This window comes from Protopterus annectens, chromosome 7.part0 (assembly GCF_019279795.1).
Source record: "Protopterus annectens isolate FY-2018-M chromosome 7.part0, PAN1.0, whole genome shotgun sequence".
NCBI lineage: Eukaryota > Metazoa > Chordata > Ceratodontiformes > Protopteridae > Protopterus > Protopterus annectens.
Window position 1 is genome coordinate 635,442,314 of NC_056739.1, and position 21,490 is coordinate 635,463,803.

The following is a 21,490-nucleotide window of genomic DNA, read 5'->3' on the forward strand; positions in this document are numbered from 1 at the left end:
ATATATATATATATATATATATATATATATATATATGTGTGTGTGTGTGTGTGTGTGTGCATGTGCATGTGTGTGTGTGTGTGTGTGTGTGTGTGTGTGTGTGTGTGTGTGTGTATAGTCATTTCAATTTTAAAATAATGCTCTTTGCTGATGATATTCTCCTTACTTTAATCAATTCAGATGAATCCTTACATGAACTAGACTTACAAGCTGAAAACTTTTATCATATTTCAGGTTTACGTGTTAGCAAATCTAAATCCAACTGTATGTTATTAAGTAAGAAATATTATACTTTTTTAAACATAAATCAAATAACTGGAAAACAGGCTTCCTCTATAAACTATTTAGGGATAGGACTATGTGAAATATAGATTTAACTTTAAAAACAAATTGTAACAATATTGTGAATACTTTAAAATTACATATTGAGAAATGCAATAAATTGTACTTAAAATTTGAGGATAGGCTGCAACTTATTAAGATGGTTCTACTCCCAAAAATAATTTAGATTACCCAAGCTATTCCTTTGATTCCCAATAAGAAACTTCTAAAAGAAATACATAAAATTCTTATAAATTTTCTTTGGTTTCCAAAAAGAAATAGAATAGCCTTCTCAAATCACATAAGACCTTGGGAATTGGGAGGTATTAATTTTCCAGCTCTAAAATCTTCCATTAAAGCATCCATTCTTAAAACAATTATAAATTGGATTGACCCAAAATTTACCTCTGCATGGAAGTCTCTACATACTATCATCTTCCTAAATGAAAATAAATTAAAAATCTACAGCTAATCGAGCAAAATAATATACTTTGGCATATCGTTTCTGTTAATCTACAATATAATTCCTCTAAATCTACTAATCTAAATTATATAATTTATATTTACAATCTATTTAGAGGTTTTATTAATAATAATACTGATATAAAATTATGGTTGGAATTATTATTCCCCTTTAGATCCACAAAAAAATGTCTTTAACAAAATTCATATAAATACCCTTAATACATAGGAAACTAAAAACTTTTCATGTTGGTACCATTGTATAAAGAATTTGATGGTTTTAGATGTACAAGAGTTGGAAAGTACATATGATTTATCAAGCACTGATTGGTTAGTTCTTAATAGTTTACAACCCTATGCTCAAGATCTACACAGAATAATTGACGTCTTCCTTTTAAACTATGTCTAAACTCATATTTTTTCATGTATGAAGTATTATATAATGGATTTAACTGGACAAATTTAACATCAAGATTATATAAAATCATAGTTAATTATAAATCTAATCCCAATTAAAATGATTGGCATTTTATCATTAAAGAACATTCAATTAAGTTATCAGCTGAAAATAAATCTAACATCCTATATTCTAATTCTGCAGAGTTTTTTATACACCTGGTAAAATAGCTAAATTTAACTCTTCCAAAGATGTAATATGTTGGAGATGTTTACTAAATTGTGCAGCTGACTGGTCACACATCTTTTATGATTGTATTTACATTAAGAAATATTGGGAAGAGATTAGTCATTTTTTTCAAGCCATCTTTACAGATTCATTCATTTTATCAAAGCCATTAACTCTCATGAATGTTAATAAAAGTATTGTACTGAATAATAAAGATCTTTATCTTTTTTGGACTACACTAGCAGTAGCTAAGAAATGTGTCACAAGAAAATGGAAATCCTCCTCTGAGCCAACTATTGATGATTTTCTAATGCTGTTAAAGGAAACTGCACTGCTGGAAACAAAAGTTAAGGAACTGAGAATATTCCCCTATAAAATGGACTAATAACCCTTGGGAGAAAGTTCTCTCCCTCATTGAGACACTTAAATCAGATACAGTTTCAACTGTCTGAGAGAAGAGAATGCAAGATTTACTCTGACAATGTGTAACTTAACTATCCCTACAGACTGTTTTCTTATTGAAGGCCATTTATATATATTGTATATAGTTGCTATAAATTTATTCTTTCTATAAATGTAAATGTTTAATATTATTTCTGAAAAATAATAAAAATGATTTCAGAAAAAAATATTTGCAGATAAGAGCATATTTAAAAAAAAACAAGAAGAAAAAAGTAAAGTCAAACAGGTCTATATTATATATTCAAAGCTTCAAAATTTCGAACCTCATATGTTCAACAACTTATGAGCGAAACTTGAAACCTTGAATATATAATAAAAAAGTAAAAAAAAACTTACATTAATACTCTGAGCAGGGGGGCAAGCCAAGCCTCCCTTCACCCCCCACACCCCCTACTTAAATATACCAACTCAGAGACTGCACTTCAGTGCAGAAAAGAGAAATTTTCCCTTTCTGCATGTACAGAGCTGTTGCCTTTCACCTTCGAACTTTTCAAAGTTCGATCATATGGTGTCGATCATATGACATTCGAACTTTGAAATGTTCAACAATTTAATAGGGACCCAAGTCAGACATAAGATGATGGAAAAAGAGAGACAGGGGTAATCAGATGAGATAGGATATGATATATGAGGTCTATATATGATATTTGATATATATATATATATATGTAGACCTGTCTGACTTTACGTTTTTCTTCATTTTTTTAAAATATGCTCTTATCCACAAATATTTTTTTCTGAAATAAGTTTTATTATTTTTCAGAAATAATAATATTAAACATTTACATTTACAGAAAGAATATATTTATAGCAATTATATACAATATATACAAATGGCCTTCAATAAGAAAACAATCTGTAGGGATAGTTGAGTTACACACACACACACACACACACACACATATATATATATATATATATATATATATATATATATATATATATATATACTAGATACAGTACCTATAATCCCCCCTACAACATGAAATATTGAATTTTGAAAAATGTGTTATCAATAAGGTCCAAAATGAATATAAGAATGGTAAAAAATGAGAAAAAATCTGACAAAGGTTGAGATGAAATTACTCAACGACTTGAGTAGTAATGACAAAATTTGTGTAATGAAACCTGATAAAGGGGGAGGGGTGGTTCTAATGGATAGGTGGGACTACATTAAGAGGATGAAAGATATTTTGGACAATGAGGAACAGTATGGTTTGGTAACTAGGAATGAAATCAATATTTCATATAGGAAGATAGATCTTATATTAGAAGACAATTTCCTTACAGGAATGATAGATATGGAACTATACAGATTCTTAAAAGTGCCAAAACCTGCTATACTGGTTATCTTTGGTATACCAAAATACACAAATCCTTATACAACCCACCTATGAGACCCATAGTGTCATCACAAGGGTCCAAAACTCAGCCTTTAGCTATCTATGTGGACACTAAGGTAAAGAAATTTTACAACAAATATGATCACATCTTAGTGGATTCATGGGATTTTTTGAAGAAAATTGGTGAGAGTATCTATATGGATGGTATCTTGTTTATTACTACTGATGTAAAGGATTTGTTTTCTGTTATACCTCAAACCATAGGATTGGAATGGTTTGAAAAAATGTAATTGAAATGAACCTTTTGACAGCTGTAGAATTCAGAATTGTTTTGGAGAGTATGGAATTGATTTTAAAACATAATTATGTTTATTTTGAGGGTGACTATTACCATCAAAAAGAGGGGGTTGCTATGGGATCTGCATGCACCCCCATATATGCAAATATTATAATGTTGTTTTGGGAAAGGAAATATGTTTTTAATTCTGTATATAGTCAATACATTGCCAAGTATTTCCGTTTTTTGGATGATATTTTTGTCCTATGGACTGGACCTTATGATAATATTGAGGAGTTTATACAGTACATTAACCATACAACTACCTTTTTACAATTCACCTATCAAATAGGGAGAGAAGAAATACATTTTTTGGATATAAAATTAAGTAAAGATTCTCAAAATAAATGCTATAGGTCAAATATATTTAGAAAGGAACACTATTCCAATGCTTATTTACATTTTGATAGTGACCACCCTTATCAACTTAAAAAGAATATTGTAAAAGGACAAATGATTAGAATGGCCAGAATGATTTCTGACAATGCAGAATTTTTGGATGAAATCAACAATGTAGAAAAAATGTTTTGTAAAAGAGGTTATCCTGTAGAATTCATTAGTCCTATAAAAGAATATGTAATTCTAGGAAGAGGTAAGAAATATATTCCTCTTTTGACAAAAGGTGTTTCTTTAGAGACTACGTTTAAGATAAATAATACGACCAACAGTTCTAGCACACAGGATTTAGTTGACCTAGATTCTACACCTTACTTGACATTTACATATCATCAAGGTATAGGGTGGTTGAAAAAAGTATCAACGATACTTGGGAAATGTTTAGGAATATGGCAACTAAAACAGATGTATTTCAATGTAATATAAAATATAGTTTTAGAAGGACCAAAAACATCAAGAATATTATTGAACAAGAAAAAACTACACACGGTGGAGCTAACAAGAGACATGGCACTTTTAGATGTGGTAGATGTGTACAATGTTCTTATATTGCTGGATTGAAGGAAGTAAGAATACCGAGTTTAGCTATAATAATCAGAGCTAAAAAATATAATAGTTGTTACTCTAAAGGAGTAGTGTATTTAGCATTTTGTAAGGCTTGTTGGTGTTATTACATAGGTAAAACCGAACGCCATTTTAGAACTAGAATATATGAACACATTAGGGATATTAATAAACACAATGAGAACAATGCATTATATAGGTATGCACTGATATGTAAACAAGCTGATTTTAAGTTTTGGGTGTTAGAAGAAATTGAACCCACAGATAGAGGAGGTGACTGGGAGACGAGGTTAGAGTACAGAGAAATGATCTGGCAACTAAGACTAGATGCATGCAGTGGTAAGGGACTTAATGACCATATATCTATAACTCCGGCATTAAAACTATTGGCAATGGATCCTAAGAAATGTAAAATGTAATACAGGGAATTTTTAATTATTTTTTAATTAATTTTTATCAATATTTTAATTAATTAATTAATTTATTAATTCCTTACTTATTTAATTTTAGCATATATTTATATATAGATATGGCTGTTTAAAAAATAAAAAATAAAATATGTTATAGATCAAGTCATATATTTATGTTTTTATAATATTTATATATTCATATATTTTCTATATTTATTAGTACAACAATAGTATATATCTCAATATTTATTTACAATTTCTACTATTCAATGGTCTACAGTGTCATGTATTTTCCTTTCAATACTAAAAATGTATATTTATATATATATATATATATATATATATATATATATATATATGTATTTATTTATTTATATATATATATATATATATATATATATATATATTATACATTTAAAAAAAAAAATTCTATATATATATAAAATAGCAAAAGGTGTATTGTTCATTTTGTTTTACCTTGTTTTACAGTTTATTGGAATGTATTTTCCTGGTAGTTTGTATAGGTTTTCAACGGAAGCTATCCCTTTAATAATCAACAATTAATTACATAATTAAAGATGTTGTTTTGTTCAATCAATGGTTCACAAATACTGTGTTATAAAATGATGGATTTTCAAAGGCAACTGGATTCTGAAGATGTCTCCACAAGGAGATGAAAGCGCTTAATCAGTTACCTTTTGTTTTATGATTTTTTTGTATTTAAACAAATATTTTTATTCTAAAACCATCCGTTTACTCTGGATTATTATAAGACCAGCTTGGTTCGTGGGTACACAAGACAGCCTTCATTGTACCGGAGCTGCGATGTGGATATAAATATACACACACACACACACACACACACACACACACACACACACACACACACACACACACACACACACACACATATTTACAGATGAAAGAACAATGCTACACCATTTAGTTCATGTTTATAATGTCAAATAATGTATAGAAAAATGGAATTATGCTTAACAGAGGTTTATGGATGAAATGCAGCCATAATGACTGAGGTGGCTTACTCTACAGGGATAGCAGCATATCATGATATAGAAAGGTATGAATAAATTGGAAGAGGCAAGTGAGAACAGTTGCAGGAAAGGATCCCATGAGGAGAAGACAGAGAAAAGGTGAGAAAGGCATGCAGAGGTAACAGAAGTAGAAAGGAGAACAGCTGTGATTGAGATACAAAGAGAAGAGGGAAGTGAGATGAATGAAAGGCAGTAAGTAATGAGATGACAAGATGAGATAAGGAAGGGTAAAAGAGGGATAAATGGGTGTGGGAAAACTGCAGGGTTCATGTAATGTGAACTGAATGCATGCAGCTGCACTCTGGGTAAAGAGGTATTCCTTGAGCTGTTGTCTGAAGTCCAAGTACTTTTGGGCATCTTGGATTGAGAGAAGAATGGAGTCCCATAGTTTAGGTGCCAAGAAGGAGAATACATGGTCAGTGCAATAAAATTTAGTTTTTGGAGTTAGTAAGGTGGGCTGGGATTGAGAGATACCGGTGAGATTATATGATGTAATTCATAATGTAAACATGAATATGGAATGCTTGGCACCTACAGGCATCACTAGGATGATCCTAAAGAAACACCTGGAGGTGTCATTAGGGTAGTAATGGAGAAAGCTAGGTAACGTTTGTAAGATGATGACAGTAGCTTAGAAATGCAAGGGGGAGAAAACATGAAATTATATAGTGCAAGCTTATAAAGAAACTTAATGTTTAGGTGAAAGGGAAAGTTGGAAGGGCATACTGGGAGCTCGTACAGGAGGTTAGTGGTTGTTTGACTAGAATGTAGTAGCAGAAAATAAGTTTCAAATGTTTGAAAAGTAATATTGTAGAGATATACTCAGAAAGGTTGAACCACAAACTTATATGTTGAGATATCTGCAGTTCTGATAATGTATAGTTAGTATAATATGAATCCCCTCTGCTTTTGAAGCATTTTAAGTCACAGGTTGCTGTCAGAATTTGGAACATTCTGTTTTATGCTTTAATCTGTTGTGTGCTGTTATCATTGGCTGTTTACTGTATTATATGGGATTATGGCTTTAAGCTATGATGTTGGATATTGAGCTTTGGAAACAGGAGTGGTTCAAGAGCTACAACTGTAGAGCAGGGTGAGGTGACTGGAATAGGTAGAAGGAGAACAAAGTGGAAAACCCCCCACAGATATAGGGACATGTCACTTCACATTAATGGACAACATAGAGGGCCTAATGAACTATAGTCGTGGGTTAAGCGTCAACTTTTTTCTAGGAAAGTGTTACTAGAAGAGCATCTTCTACATAAAATGCTAACTTGCTGTCTCCTAATGAGGAAGTAAAATGTCAGCACAGTACAATCAGTTTTGCAGGCCAAATCAATAGCTTGCTGATACTTCTGTGAGAATGACACTACATACCGACAGAACAAACAGTGTAAATATGAAAACAAAACCACATGCAGACCTGGGTGCATCAGGTTTTAAACAAAGTCCCAGAATACAGTTTACAGTGCTTTGTTGAGACATATAACTGCACTTGGACACTTATCAGATGTCCCTAGTGGAAATAGTAGCACTATGTCTACTGGGGGTTACAGTGACACCACAAGCATCTTGGAATTAAGAAGTTGACTGCAGTTAGGGAAAATACTACCAAGGTTAAAAGAGAGTAGCACACCAGTTGAGATAAGAAGGATTGAGCTGCATGAGTTGGGTTAGAAGCATATCTATCAACTTTTTAACTCAGCAATGATGGACATCTCCATACTTATAACTTGGTTTGACATTGGCAGACTCCGTGACAGAATGTACATAATAATGGTTTGACACTACCAGACTCCTTGACAGTATGGACATAATAATGATCTGACACTGCCAGATGCCAAGACAAAATGTACATAATGATGGTTTGATACTACCAGACCCAGTGACAGAATGTACATAATAATGGTAAGCGTGCTTTATTTCAGGGGAAAGGAAAACATGATTAACAAGACTAGATGATTATACCTGCATGCCTGCATAGCTTTGAAATCACACTTGTGTCACTCATATTCTTCAAAACAGTGCATTGGAAGGTTATACTACAAAATCAGTCATGGGGAAGGTGTTTTTAAAACATGCATCAGGATAACAGAACATAGAATAGAAATGAAACTGAAATAACACTCGACTATATTTGAACCAATGTTTGTGTTACATGTATCTCCTTAACTCAAGCATTAGCCAGTTATGACAATAAAGCAATTATTGTAAAGGCAATAAAAAATAAGACAGTACAGGAATGCCATAGAGTTGCATACTGACAACATAATGTGCTATGAAACTATCCCACCTTCTGGGGATTACAACCAACCACTCAGTGTACTGACAACAGATTGATCACATCACAAACATGTTGAGCCTTAGTGGCATTAACTTTATTGTATTTCACTAGTGCTTGGTGATGTGCATGTGCACTGAGCTCATTAGTTCAAATTATGCCAAGATCTTAGCATGCTCAAAGGATTTTTCTCAGTCTTTTTACTTAGGACAGGAACTTCAGTTCATATTGTGTGAACCTAAACATCCATAGTGCAAATATCTGGACAGATATAACAAGCTGAAAAAGAGCATTGTCAGCAGTTAAAGTAGTCACACTTTCCAGTTCATAGAAATGACATGAGTCAACTCCTTGGAACAAAGGAGACTAGATAATTTAGCCAAGGCAAAATGATTGCAGAAACATGATTTAAATATATGAGCCCCTTTTCAGCACTGATGTTGTGTGTTTACCTATTTTTGACCAGACTAAATAAATGTTGGAAATGAGAGTATAGTAAAGAGATGAAACACAGAAGCAAGCGGATGGTTGAGTGCAAGGTGAGCAAATAAGGATTAAGCAGGCTGGAGGTGGGATATGTGCAATGCACACCTCTCAACTTCTTAGCTCAATAACACTGGTGAAGTGCAACAAACTAGTTAATTATTTACTGACTTACATCCTTCATAATTTATCAAATAACCACACTTTTTGGATGAACCATTTGAGTCAAATATTTATACATTAATTAAAAGTCTCTGAAGTTGAGAGGCTTGGCTGAGAGTAGTTTTGCAGGACAAGTGCCCTTTTTAATTTTTCTTGAGAAGGAAAGTTGAGGTAGGATGTCATGAACATCAGAGGTGGGTATGAGGAACAGGATAGGTTGCAAGGGATAACAGACATGACTGATAGGTTGAGGGGTAACATAATGAGGAATGGGAAAGACAATGGTGAAGAAGACAGACAGAGGGAGACAATGGTAAGTGGAATTTTGTATATCAGACAGGGGTGGGGATAGACAGCAAACGGAGGGGAACATTATGTTTGAGGATAGGACTGTGTGTTTGGAGATACAGTCCATGCAGCTTTGATACAGATGGAGATTAAGACCGCCAGCTTTGATACAGTTGGAGATTACAGACTGCCAGCTTTGATACAGTTGGAGATCACTCCTCACTATGGGAGTCATCAACAGTGGGTTCTGCCTCAGGGCCTGGAGGTATCACTGGCATGGACATGACTCTATGAGTTGCTGGAGCATGTTATCTGTATGAGCCTCCTGTCCATGCTCTCTCCCACAAGCAATGGCAGTTCCTGATGGATGACATATTTGTCACCTCCACTTCCACTGCTACTACCACTCTTTGGCATAGGAATACCTGACACAGGTGGTGTAAGAAGGGCAGAAGGTGTGGATTCAACTCTGGCAGGCTGGGATCTAGATGTGCTGGGTGCCTTTAGTGGTGGTGGTATTGATGGTGCTGCTGCTGCCACCCGTAGGGGGAGAATAGGTGTGCCAGAGTGATTGGTCCAGGTCTCTGTGCTGCTGCATATAATACTAACAAAAATGAAAAAAGATGGGGACAAAGAGGGCGGGGAATGAGACATACAAAACTAATGAAAGTGCATTCTTAATTATTTCTTCATAATGATCACAGTGCATATAAACAGTATGATGAGCTACTTCTCCAGCTTTACATGAAAGGGTGTCATGCAGAATCAATAATTGATCTTTGCACACTCATTCTAATTCCAGTAAGGAATATCACTACTGACAGATGTCCTGCTCTATAAATGCAATTTAACATTTTTATTGCTACCTGTCATTATGCAAACAGGCACATCTTTTACAAAAGAAGTTTTGCTTTCCCTGGTACTCATTTAGGCACTCTAGTAAGAATCTCTGCATCTCTCTGTTTCTTTCAATCTGTTCAAGGGCTAATATTTTAATAACACATTTGATCGTGACATACATTGGCAGGTTATATGTTTAGCTGTAAGAAGATATACTTATAGTACTGAGGTTGTGACTCTGCTATAAATTCAGTCTCTCGTCAGCCTTTCAGAGACTTAAATCTTTGTAGTGTTGACGCCACTGTTCCCCATGACTGGGATGCCAGCTAGCTTTGGCCAGACTATTCCAGACCAGCCCTGATTCAGGAGCCTACAACTGTAATGCTTATAGAGGATGTCCACAGAAATCTTAGACTCTTGCTCACATCACCTCTGTGCCCAAAAAAGAGCATTACCCTCTCTTTCTCCAGCCATAGTTGTCTCACCCTCATCGATCTCAAGATTGATGACTAAAAACTGGTGTCCAAATATCTTCTCGTATGTCAGTCTTTGCATGTTGAAGGGCATCTCATCTGCATGACGAATAGCAAAATAATAAAAAAAATAGGTATTGTATTGTTATTTTTCTGATGGCCCTTTAAGGTGTGAAACTTGGCATTCCTCCATCCCTCTGTTTTCTGTTGCAAATAAATGCTCAACAATGACACCATCCTTCCCTCTATACAATGTGATATACTAATTCCCATAGTTCTGAGCACATGGACAACATGCATAATAATTGCTAACAGCTTTAAGTTTTCAGATCACAGCAAGGTTAAGGTGTGTCACATTACAATTATAAAATGTTCTATTGATGAATTTGTATTATTCAGTGTAATTTACCAGGGACATAAAAGCAACATAAATGACTATATAGTCTGCAGCATACAAAATCAATAGCATCAGATAATCTGGCCCATTTTAGGAAATTTACATGTTCTGACAACTAAAGTGCGATATAACTTTCAATAGTAATACTAATATGACATTTAATACCTATAATAAATCACAAACTGTATAATAAACACAGCTACCAAATATATATAATTGCACTAACTTGTTCATCAGTTCACAGGTTGTTAGTAGGCTAACAGCCACTAGGGCTCTTAAAAGCCTAGCCACACACCCCAAAACATTTGGGTCCCAAGTATTATATGGGTTGGGAGAGCATGTTAGTAGGCAGGTAGCTAAGTATTTGGGAGGGGGGGGTGTTAGTTAGGATAATACTTTTCCTGTTCATGGCCTCTGTCCATAAGGGACACAGGGATCAGACCAGGGGTAAATTTATGATTTCCCATCCAATTGTCAAAGTTTTGTTTGAAGTGAGTCAGGGATGGATTCTGTTTGACATGGAAGGGGAGCCATTCCATAGTGTGGGTATCCTTTCGGACACATCTTTCTCTCCAGCACGTTCTGTTTATGTCACAAGCAAAATTCATATCCTTGGATCAAATGTTTCTGGTGCTATTTATTATGCACTTGTGCAACAGATCCATCAGGGCTGGGTCTGAGGAAGACCTGAAGGTCAGACAAAGATCCCCTATCCGCAGCCTGTAGGAGATTGAATACCTTTAGGCGATCAGTGTAGGACAGGGAATCTGTGCCCTGAATTCTCCTGTTGAAAACCTTTGTGGGCATTCCAACTGTTGCAAGTGTCTGGTTAGATACATGCCAAAAGGGGCATTGTACTCAATGATAAGGGCTGAGTAAAGTAGTACTATAAGTTCCTGGGATCTGGATGCCATACCTTACCAATAAGTTGGGCAACATAGAATGATTTTCTGACTATCTTAGCTGCATGTTGGTCAAACACCAGAATTCTTTTTACATATGTTCTCAGATCAGTAATTAACTTGCAGTGATATTTTCCAAGAGGGTATTATAATGCATTTTTGGCATTGAGTTTAAGGATATAGCTTTGGCACCAGTCATTTGTCTGTTTTAAACCTGCTTGCAAGTTGTTTGGTCTCATGGGGGAGGATCTATAACTGCTCCTGATTTACAGTCATCTGCAAACTTGGTGAGCCAAAAGTCTTTAACATTAGCCTTGACTTCTGAGAAGTAGATTCTAAACTGGAACAGACCCAACATGGAGGCTGGGGTACTCCACTAGTGATCGGTCTCTTGGTGGAGGTGGTCTCACCAATCCTGACTTCACGGGTCCTGTCTGTGAGCCAGCCGGCAATCCAACCCAGTTTGGGTTCATGAAGGGCCGATCTTGTCTCCTGAACCTGATTGACTTTTTCAACTCAGTCTCCAGAGCCATCCTGTTATGTAAGGGTTTACATCTAGCTCAGAGAACTTGTCAATAATGCTGGAGTAGGGTATTGTATCAAATGCTTTAGCCAAGTCAAGATATGCAGTCTGCACTCTTTTATCCTCATCCATTGCCTTGGTGACACTCTCAAAGAGGTTTACCAGGTTAAGTAGGCATGACCTTCCCTTAAAAAGCCAAACTGGAATGGGTCCAATGTCTGTACTTTGCCATTGTTATGAAAATGGCAGTTAATATGCCATAAATAATAACCTGCAAAAATAAATATAATGCTACCAGGTTAATAAGTAAGGAAATAAAGTATTAAAGGTGGGTCTATATTACCATGTCAACAGGGCTCTTCATCGAATGTCCTTATGTTGATACATATACACCGGAATACCAAAATTTCAAACGGCCACAAAAGTGATTTTTTTTCCCCAGGGAAAAAAATTGCTTGGTCACTTGGCCGTTGTCGGTAATTTGCTGTTTCCTCCACTGAAGTGCGATCTCAGAGTTGGTATTTTTAAGTAGGCGGGGTTGTGGGGGGCACAGTCCCCCACTTCGAGAGGTGTGGGGTATGAAACCTACCACTTCATTGTGTCTGTTGGTTTGTTTTGTTTATTTTTGGCCGAGCGTTTTTTCCCCCTGGGAAAAAATCGCTTTTGTGGCCATTCGAAATATTGGTATATGTGTCGACATAAGGGCGTTCGATGAACAGCCCTGTCAACATGGTAATATAGAGCCATAAAGGCAGTGCTCTGACCCAAAACAACATTATGAAACTGGCTCAGGAATGCTACCATTTATAGGCAGAGCAAAATGTAAGAAAGAAAGTTCTACTGCTGAATCCTACACTAAGGCACTGTACGAGCACATCCACTCATGCATGAATCGTGCCATCCCAAATAGAACCAAGATGCTCTCCTCCAAAAAAAGGAAGCCAATCTGGTGGTCCCTTGCCATAAACAAACTTTACAACAAAAGGAAGAAACTGTTGCAGAAAAGAGGAAAATCCCAGGATGCAAAAAACTCCCTTACCAGCCTCAGTAAGAAGCTGAGATCCCTCATAAAATCCTCCAAAGCTAGTTATGAAAATAAAATTGCCAGAGATTCCAAAGACAACCACAAGGCATTCTATAACTATGTCAAGAATCTAAATGGCAATGTTCAGATCTGCTCTGAGCTACAACAGAATGGCATTAAATATACTGATCCCAAGGATATTGCCAATCTCCTGGCAGATCGATTCAGTGCCAAATTCACTCCCCTCGCACCCCCTAAACGGCCCATCTCAATAACGGAAGACTGCCAAATTCTGGTAATAATGGCCACACAAGTAAAAAAAGCACTCTCCAAAGCTAAGAATACAGCATCCATGGGACCAGATGACATCCCGGGCTGTGTATTACATGAACTACAAAATGAACTGGCACCTCACCTAAGTGTCGTGTTTAATCATAGCCTCACCTCAGGCTTCATGCCCACTGAGTGGCGCACAGCTACAGTTATCCCACTCCACAAGGGGGGGATCCACCTTGGATCCTGGGAACTACCACCCTATCAGTCTGATGAGCCTGATCTGCAAGGCCATGGAACGTATTATCACAGAACTTATAAACAAAGACAGTGGCAACCTTCAAACACTGGACCCCACCCAGTTTGGGTTCATGAAGGGCCGATCTTGTCTCCTGAACCTGATTGACTTTTTCAACTGAGTCTCCAGAGCCATTGATGAGGATAAGGCGGTCCACACAGCCTATCTGAACCTCGTCAAGTCTTTGACACCATCCCCCACTCTGGAATCATAGATAAACTTACTAAGCTGGGCAGTGATTCCTATGTCACTTGATGGGTTGCCAACTGGCTTACTGACAGAACCCAAACCCACACTGTAAAAGTAGCCAACTACAAATCTAGCTCCATACAAGTGACAAGTGGAGTATCTCCGGGTTCAGTCCTGGGACAGCTCTTGTTTGGCATCTACTTCTCTGAAGTATAGGCCAACACTAAGAGACTCTGGCTAACAAAGTTCGCAGATGACTGCAAACTGGGAGCCATTATTGAATCCCCAAATTATGTGGATACTCTACAAAAGGGCCTTACAGAAACAGAGGCTTGGTGCCAGAGCCATGGGCTCAAGCTCAATGCCAAGAAATGTATAGTTATCCCCTTTGGGAAAAAAACATGTACCCATGAATTATCACATAGGTGGCAGTACACTAAACACAGAAAGTGTGATAAGAGACTTAGGGACACAGGTGGACAGTGGTCTCACCTTCGATAACCACATCGCCACAACAGTCAGGAAATCCTTCTATGTGGCACATCTCATCACTACGAGCTTTTCATCCAGAAAAAAAGAGGTCATTGTCCCACTGTACTCATTAGACCCATTATAGAATACAATGCCCCATTTCGTATGTACCTCTCAAGACATCTGCAACAACTGGAAAGGCCACAGAAATACATCCCTGAAAGAATCACAGGCCTAAAGCAGATGCCCTACGCTGACTGCCTTAAAAAAATTCCAGCTATACTCTGTCATTTATCGTCTACTCAGAGGTGATCGCTGCTTAACATACAAGGCCACATCAAACCCAGAGCTGTTGGACATGCTACACTTAAAGAAATCCCAATCCCTCAGAGCCACACGCTCAAGGGACCTAAACCTTGTCATCACAATAAACAAAACATGCTGGAGGGATAGGTTCCTGACCCAGAGACTCCCCAGACTCTGGAACAGACTGCCCATATATGTCAAGCAGAACGCCTTTTTGGCCCTCTTCAAAAGGAACCTTGACGATTGGATGGGAGAAAGGAAATTCACCCTGAGGATCATGTCAGTCACCCTGTTAAACAGGGGTCCAGGGAAGTAAATAGTATGGGAAGAAATAGCCAGGGAATTGTTATGGCAAGGCTTGTATAGGCCCTAGGACTGATAGCCTAGTACCAACCTATGAACTTATAAAAGGAAAGCTTGAAGTCTGAGTCCAGAAAGGTTTAAATCAGTGTAAAGTTCAAGAATTAGATGTTAACATTGTATAGAAAGTTCCAGAGTTTGATTATACATTAGTTGTAATAGAATATGTTGATCATCATGGAGAATGCCCTCAGCAGAAATGTCAATAGTAAGTTTGGGGGGTACAAATGCACCACAAACACCATGGTAAACATTGAGTAGTGTTATGCTTGCCAGGAGCAAAAACAGAAGATGTGAAACAAGCTTTGGAACGCCTTAATGTAAAGAAGTATGGATCTGTTTTTGTGCATGTTGGTACAAATGATGTCACCAACAAAGATTCTCTGACTGTTAGTCGGGAACTGACAGCCCTCCTTGATAGTATAGCTTGTACTGGTGTTAGGACATATTTTTTACAAATTACCTATAGAAAGGATAGTCAGGTCACTGTGAATGAAAAGATTTTTTGGATAAACACCTACATGGAAAAAATGTCCTGTTTTAAAAAATGGAAATGTGTTGAGCGTCCAAGCCTACTTTTAGGCACACATGTTCAGACAGGATGGTGTGCATTTGTCTAGATCAGGAAAGAGAATTTTTGCAGCAGATATTTTGCAATATTTGCCAAGTCAAAAATGTAACAGTTCACAGATAGCAACATTTGATGCATCTCTGATGGTTGTTAATGCTAGGAGCATTAATAATAAAGTTTTTTTATTAGAAAATTTGCTATGTTCCCACAAGATTGATGTTGAAACATGGTTAAACAACAATGACTGGAAACCATTTTTGTCAGGGTATAAATGTTTTTACTGTAACAGACATTCTAACAAAAAATCAGGTGGAGGTGTTATGATAGGGATTAAAGATAGCTATGAGACTTGTGATTATTACATGTTCAATAATAACACCAATACTATAGACTGTGTAACTGTGACAATAAAGACAACCCTGGAACATATAATAATTGTTGGAGTGTACAGACCACCAAAGTCAAGTGCAGATGACCTAGAGGAATTCATACATTTCTTACATGAAACACAGGAGGGACTTAAATTTACCAGAAACAGACTGGAATAATATTGATTCAACAACATTAGTAAAGAAATTATTCACAGAGTACATTCAGGAACAACAAATGCTTCAGATTGTAAAAAAAAAACCTACCAGGGGACGGAATATACTAGATATTGTTTGCGTTCCCAATGAAATTACTGTAACTTCAAGTCAAGTTTTACCACCATTGATGTGCAGTGATCATGGGGTCATAAAGGTTAATTTGTTGCTAGATAATTCTGCCAAACTGAAATCTAAGCCACTGCATAGAAGGTTAATTACAGATTATAGGGAAACAAAATAGTTACTATATAAAACTAATTGGAGTGAGGTGGTCAGTGGAAAAACTGCAGATAGAATGTGGAAAGTTTTGAAAGAGAAAGTGTTTGAGTGCAAAAAGTAAAAAAAAATGTTTAACATCAGGTCTAGGCACACAACATCAGGGAAGTATATTTCCATAAGAACAAGATACCTGATTAAGGCGAGAGACAAAAAAATATAAGAAATGGAAGACAGGTCAAACTACCACTTTGAAAACTGAAAATAAACGAGCTGGACAAACAGATTAAGCATAGTGTTAGACAAGATCAAGAAAAATTTGAAGAAAATTTATATAAAGATATTGAGCATAATAGGAAACCTTTTTATACATACATAAGATGTGGAAGGAGTAAAGATACACAAATTGATAAGCTGTGTGCAGATTCTAAAATTTATTCTCAGACACAACAAATTATAGATATAATTACAAAATCTTATGCAAAACTGTTTGGCTCCATAAAAGGGGTGGTAAGTTGTCCTAGTGACATCCAGGTAACCCCAGATACTGGAATCAAATTAGATTATATTGAAAAAGAACTCTGCAAACTGGATCTAAACAAAGCACAGGGAGGAGATGGAATAAGTAACAATGACCTGAGAACACTTAAGCAAGAACTTGCACTGCCGTTACATCTATTATTCACTAGGTCATATAACTATGGGGCGATTCCTCAAGATTGGAGACATGCACTTATTAAACCTGTCTTTAAGGGAAAGGGGAGTAAGACAAACCCAGAATCATATAGACCCTTAAGTCTACTTTCATGTTGTGGAAAAATAATGGAAAAGGTAAAACTGGACAAATTATTGTCAGAACTGGATAGGTTAGGACTTGAAACCATATATCAGCACGCATATGTTATAAATAGATCTATTACCACCTGTATCATGCAAGCACTGAAAAGCTGCACACGAAAAACCAAAGAAAAATAGGCACTGAAGGCAGTCAAAAACATGAAACCAACTGACTGATGCAAAGATTTAATAAGTTGAAGCGCTTTTTCTTTGCTTCCTTTAGCAAACTTCCTCAGAACAAACAGTTTAAAAACTTTGAGCATCTTTACACACATTTAAGTAATCACAATGAATTACGACCAAGCCAATCACCGCTTACAACATGTCTACCTTCCACTAAATGATATTCTTACAGAAATCCAACACATTTAGAATAAAATTCACATATATAAATATATAAATGTATAAATATAGCATCCAACACTAAAAATGTTGATGTTAACCCTTGACTTCATAAAATGTTGAACTATAGAAATGATTTATCAACAATATATTGTCAAAAAATTACCAACTCAAAACAATATACTAGAATAATGCTGGTAACCTAATAGAATACTATAGTATACTTTATACTATAAACTAAAGTGTTAAGTGCTAAATCTTTACACTGAATACAATCGAGTAAATAAATGTATACATTATACAATGGTTATCATAGCTAAAAAGTTCTAAAAATGACTATAAAATTATACTAAATTTTGTCACTTATGGCTATTTTAAAAGGAAACACAACATCAGCGCCTAAGACTCCTAAGTTTAAGAATACTGTTAATGGAACATGTTTCATTTAACCCGGGGAAATTATAAGCATTTAATCTAATTTGCCAAGACAATTCCAACTCTTCCAGGTGCAAGGCTGCTGGACCATCCCTTACATCTGTTTTCACCTGATCTATTACTGAAAATTTAAATTTGTGGTCTATATAAGACTGAACATGTTTGGCTAATGCGTTGTCTTGTCTATTCCTATTAATAGCATATTGATGTTCATAAATCCTCTCATGTAGCTTGCGCTCCATCTTGCCCACGTAAAAAGCAGGACAGTTTTGACATGTTGCTATATAGACCACCATTTTCGTATTGCAGTTAAATCTTGATTTCAATCTAATGTGAATGCCATTCGCTGTTACCGAATATATATTCTCTGCAAATTTGCAATAATTACAATTTTGGCATTTAAACATTCCCGGGATTTTTGGCTGAGGCCATCGTTGTTGCTCAAGTAGATCCTTGAGATTCCTACCCTTTCTAAATATTGTCCTTGGTGTAACACCCATTTTGGCATAAATAGTGGGGTTAGTTCTAAATAGACCCCAGTTTTTCTTGATAATGTCCAAAAAAGTATAACCATGTACATTAAATGTGGTAACAAGACTCACTTCACCCTGTGTATTTTTAATGTGCCTACATGTCGTGTTGTCATTAACATCCATAATAGAGTTTAGTAATTCGATATTATTATTACTAAATGTAACCCTCAATAAAGGTTTATATGTCCCATTTGTTCTTTTATACTGGACTTCTGTTATTAGTTCCTCCAGTAACTTTAACGGATAGCCCCTATGTTGAAACATGGACTTCAACAGTTGACATTCCTCCATAAACTCCTGATCTTTACTCACTATTCGTGCTGCTCTCACTAGTTGCCCTTTAACTACGGAGCGCTTCTGATAGTGAGGATGGCAACTGAAAAAATGTAAAAATGAATTAGAAAAAGTACTCTTTCTATAAATGTTGGCAATATAACCTCCTGGCTCCAAATTCTTAGATAACCGTATGTCCAAATATGCTATAACTTCTTTGTTAAAGTTAGCCGTAAATTGTAAAAATTGAGTTGATTCATTGAATGTTTGGACTATAAACGTACTTGTTTCAACATCGCCTTCCTTTTAACAGGATAAAAATGTAGTCCAAATACCTTGTGTAATAAATAATCAAATCATTGATTCTTGAGTTCTTAAAAACATATTCAGATTCCCAATAAGCCATAATGGAGTTAGCTATACTGGCTCCACATGGGGAGCCCATAGCTACTCCGATTGTTTGGAGATAAAATTTGTCACCAAACATGAAAAAGTTATTGTACAGGATGATTTCCAATAATTCTATAACCAGTGTCACCTCACGAGCAGGAGCTCCATGTTTCACGAGCAGCAAGTTTACCCATTCTATAGCTATATCCTGAGGTATACATGTATACAAGTCCCTCACATCCACTGTGAGGACGTTGTAGTCCATGTTAAACTCCAAGTTATCCAAGCTTTTGAGAAATGACCAGGAATCCTTACATATTTGCTGTTTTTTACTGAGATATTTTTGTAATATTACGTCCACAACTTTAGTGGAAGGATACATAGGTGAGCCTCTACCATTGACTAAAGGCCGCATGGGTGGGTTCACCATGTCCTTGTGGATTTTAAGTATTCCAAACATGTAAGGGTATCTGGGATAGATGGTAGACATGTAGCTGTAAATATTCTGCTCAATTCTCCCTTCTATAAACAGATCTTCTACACTGTTTTTTATATAATTGTATGCTTTATTTATTTCAGATCTAAAAGTGACAGCATATGCTAGATTATCCAATAATAAATTCATCATTTCTACATAGTCTAAGCTATCAAAGATTACCAAGCCACCACCTTTATCTGGCTTATAAATGTGGATGTCCTGAGAATTCATAAATTCAAGGCATTCAAGCTCAACTTGGTTAGTTCATGTGACCTGAGATCTCTTATTAATACTCTGCCTAGTATCTAACTCGCAGAGTTGTTCAAAAACTTGTAGTAAAGGATGTAAGGGAGGGTTGAACGTACTAGGGATGTAAAATTGACCCACACTGGAATCCTTAACTACTCCACCTATCATTAAATTGAAGTTAAGCTTCCTAGTAAAAACTTTGAGATCAATAATAGTTCTAACTACATTGGGTCTTTGCTCAGGGACATATGTATAACCCTTTGATAAAAAAATCTACAACATCCAGAGGTATCACAGCAGATGAAAAATTAAAAACTTTAAAGTCTGATTAGTAATGATCATAGGCTTAGGTGTCGAGTTTTCATTAAGACCATTAAAGTCAGCAAAAACTATATTATCCTCTATTGAGCCACATTCGCCTGTGTCATCTAGTAACAGTGTACCATTTGATGACAGAAGACAAGTTGCTCCTATAGCTGAACTTAGATCAATATAATCTATTAAGTTTTTCACTTGTTCTGTTTTGTCTGTGGTTTCTTCCCTGGTAATTGTTCCGCTGTTTTGGTCTGGCCCCTGTAGAGTTGGTTGAACGAAAATTTTAATACTGGTTCACTTGGGTATTGCTGTTCTGATCATGTTGGAGGTGAAATAATCTTTCACTCCTCCTTAATTTACCTGTGGTAGTTCATGGGTACAGAGTTTTTACCAAAGGGGATGACAATACGCTTTTTGGCATTGAGCTTCAGGTCATGGCTTTGACACCAGGTATCTGTCTCAGTGAGACTCTTTTGTAGTTTGTCCACATCGTTAGGAGTTTCGATTATGGCTCCTAGTTTGCAGTCATCTGCAAACTTTGTTAGCCAAAGACAAACTCAGGAACCCCACACAGCCTTCCTGAAGACACTGGAGAGTATAAATGTCTCTCCAAACACCATCATATTGGGTGACTTCAACTACCCAAACATAGACTGGGAACATTACTCAAGCCCCAATACCCTAGCCCAAAGGTTCCTGGAGTTCATAAACTCAAATGCTATGGAACAACTTGTCACCATTCCCACAAGAGGTGAAAATATACTAGACCTGATCATCACAAACATGGGGACAAAATGCTCCACACCGGAAGTATATCCCTCACTGGTGAGATCAGACCATAAACTAATCTAACTGGAGATCCACATCCCGCCCCCACCCCCAACAAAAAAGACCACAGTGAAGAACTTCTCAAAAGCCAACTTCACACTTCTTAAGACTGGTGTGGTATCCTTCAAGGCCCCTGAGCCATTGGAAACCACAACCCACGCTGCTGAATCCCTTACAAATGCTTTCTACGAGCA